Source organism: Pieris rapae, chromosome Z, assembly GCF_905147795.1.
Source record: "Pieris rapae chromosome Z, ilPieRapa1.1, whole genome shotgun sequence".
NCBI classification, from domain to species: domain Eukaryota; kingdom Metazoa; phylum Arthropoda; class Insecta; order Lepidoptera; family Pieridae; genus Pieris; species Pieris rapae.
Window position 1 is genome coordinate 10,865,983 of NC_059534.1, and position 3,475 is coordinate 10,869,457.

Sequence of the window (3,475 nt, forward strand, 5' to 3'; positions counted from 1 at the left end):
TTGTTTATATGCGCGCGCATCTTCGCGCCTGCGTGGTGGGAGATTTACAGTGATCCACCCAGGTGCAGATGCGAAATTTCCGTCCATCGTACGGATGCAAAACACTTATGGGTGCCACTGTACCACCGTACTGTACGTCAACATCCGTGTATCATTAAACTGTTCAGCCAAATTGGAATAGGGTGTTAAATAGACTTCAATAGTACGGTGCTGGGGTCGACTAGCAGATTCTAAACACTTTTCAGTGTCTTTATTTGTTGCAGAACTTTGAATTAAATCTGAAATCACTGTCCTGTAACATATGTTATATAATATATAATGATTTTCCCCTAATTGATTTGCTTTCTTAACTTCTAACTTACTTTTTCATAAATTAAATACTACAAATTTTTATCACAATGTAATTTCACGTAGTATAAGTAGTAATATATGAGGGACTTCATTTACGTAGATTAAATATAAATACTGACGAGCGAAAAAATTGTGAAATTGTATTTACAATTAATTTATTCTAATTGTTTTTAGAAAATAAATATTTGTTTAAATATAAACTGTGATAAAGCAAGCATTATATTATTGTTGAGCTGTATTGGCCTAATTGTTTCAACGTGCCACTGTTAGGGGTGTAGGTTTGTTTAAAGGACTTTCTATGTAAATGCGCAAAATTTAAAGTTTTTCGTTCTTGTTTCCATTTTGAAAGTTTTATTAAATATAATTTAATATTTGTGTTTCATTTCTTTTCACAAATACTAAATAATAAACACGGTTAATTTCATTATTTATAAAGTACTGAAATAATTTTGATATTAATGAACGGGTTTATGAGACCAACCCAATGTCCGTGTGTGTTTACCAGCATGACGCCAGGTTAACTCTAATTTGTATGACATACATATGACTACGACATACGTATGACATAATATGTATGTCAAGCACAGAAGGTTGATCACCTACTTGCCTATTAGAAATTATCACGGAACACATTCAAAATTTTGAGGCTCAGACCTCAAAGCTTAGAGCCTTTGGTATAGTGTTGTTTGATAAATATGCTTATAAAACGTGCTTAATATAATTTATTTCAAGATTTTATTAATTTAAAGAAAAACTGCCTTCGTAGTTCTTCGTTGTGCTTTTAGTAATTTCATTTAATTCCGTAATGGGCTACTTCGCAAGCGGTTAAGTAATTTGCAAAACTCATTTACTAATGAATAGCAGCCTATACATTTAAGCTGCCTATATTCAGGATTACTTTAGTCATGACTAAGCGCTAATCATTTCATTGTCAAATTACATACATTTTTGACAGATGGGAGTCACCCCAAATTTCCCAAATTTCCCAAAATCAAAATATCTTAAATTATTCTACTTTACTATATAAAATACCTCTATAAACCACTATAATATATCTGGATAGATTCTACCATGCCTTTTACAAAACAATCGTTGTTTCGACGGTTCGAATTTTAATTTTGTAAATCTAAAGGCGATTTATTTTACGCAAACTTCTCAGGACATCAATTGAAGTGTCAAAAAGTTAAATTGTTTAAAGGATTTGATTGAAAATGTTCCACGAATAACGAATCTATGAGAAGAGTAAGAAGTTGAATTTGTTTTTCAGTGCACCTACGATTTAAAGATAAGCATTCGATTTTTTTAATACAATAAAATATAAAATATGTATATAAATCAGGACCATTTGCTATGAAGTTTCGAAAAATAGTAATGCAAAAATTCAAAAATGTATCGTGTAGTCACGTAGTCCTGAAATTCGTGGCTGTGGCTAGCCAACGGACAGCAATCCTCGGAGCAGTGAGGTCGCTTCATGTAGCCCGACGTTCCCAGGATACTTCTGTGGTGCTGCAAGGAGATAGGCTGGCTTAGTTTACTAGGACTGTACACACAATGGACCTTGTGTGAGTGCGGAAACTGAGTCCACTAACTTTGAACTTTCGTATCCTCTTCTCGCACCTTTATATTTATAACAGTTTTGCTTGTCTTTAAGACAAACATATTGTTGCTAAAACACGAAATTCCTCCTTGATGTCCATCGCTCTACAGCTGAGCATTTTAAAGTAGATCGACTTACGGTCATTCAAGAAAAGAGCGTACCAATTCTTGAAAAGCCGGCAACGCACTTACGAGCCTCAATGGACGGCATACAACTCGTGCAAAGAACGTAGTTAATAACGAATGGCCATATTATGCTTTGACCTGAAAATCGACATCGTATGACACATACATCCCGCCTATAAAGTAAACAGAAATAGATGGAATAATTCTCGGGCAACAGTTGTTGACATTTCTGGAAGCTTCTAAACCTGTAGGGTCATTTTAATTTATATAATTAATTCATACAATTGTAACCGTTAGGTACCCTGTATTTTTAACATTTTACACAATTTCCTTTCGTGACATAAGCATTTAAGTAGTCTTAATTAATGGCAATTACGTGTTCGCCATGGTTCAGATACTCGTGCGCAGTTAATTGAGTAACTGAGTTCGATTACTGGATACTTTACACAAATGTTGAAAGCGGTATTCAATAATAAATAATAATAAAGTTCGGCAATCAGTCTTTACACCATTTAACATAAGAACTAACCTCTTTGACAAACAGAGAAGAAACAGTTAGTAGAAGTTGTTATAGTTTTGTTTTGATTTTCAAATTTTATTTTTAGCATATTTGTTGCCGGTAAGATGAGGTAAAATGCTTAGATAATTGTGAATCCCCCTTAAATAATCTTAAACAAATATTGTTTATTTACTGTGTTTTATTATAGTTTGTTATGGTATACTAGTGTTACATAACATTATTTTCGGAATATAGACGACCTCTCAACATATATGTATAGGTTTTTAAATAGGATTAATATTTAATATAATAGAACATATGTAACACAATTATAAAGCATGGTAGATGTAAAAATAAATTGGATCCATACATATATATTTACATACATAGCTTAAGGAATTTTTATATATCCGATAACAAACAGTAATTTATCGTGGTTGGTTACAAGATCTCATGCTTACTTATCAGTGAACAACAATACACATGAGCCAAAGGCGTGTTATTTGGTATCAAAAAGTCATCCTAAATTATTCGAGTTTTCCATATTTCTTTATTAATAACATATTATTTTATTATGTTCCACAATTGAGAGGGTTGAGGCACGTTTTGCCAGAAAATTCCGAACCGATTCCACTTAGTCATAATATCTCTATTCATTTAGGTAAACATGTACACTTATGAACGTCAAGAAAAACGAATTAAATTAATCGTAAATTTACATTTACCACCAGTTCGCAAGTCAAGGGCGTAGAGCGGGTAAGAAGAACTGGCAAGAAACTTGAAGCGCATGCGCTATAAGATAGGACCATACCAATTCTTGTGAGTGTCCTTGGATTCCCCAAGGATTACATAACCGCCCCTGTTTTATAAAAAAATCTCTCACATAAATTCGTGTCTGAATGA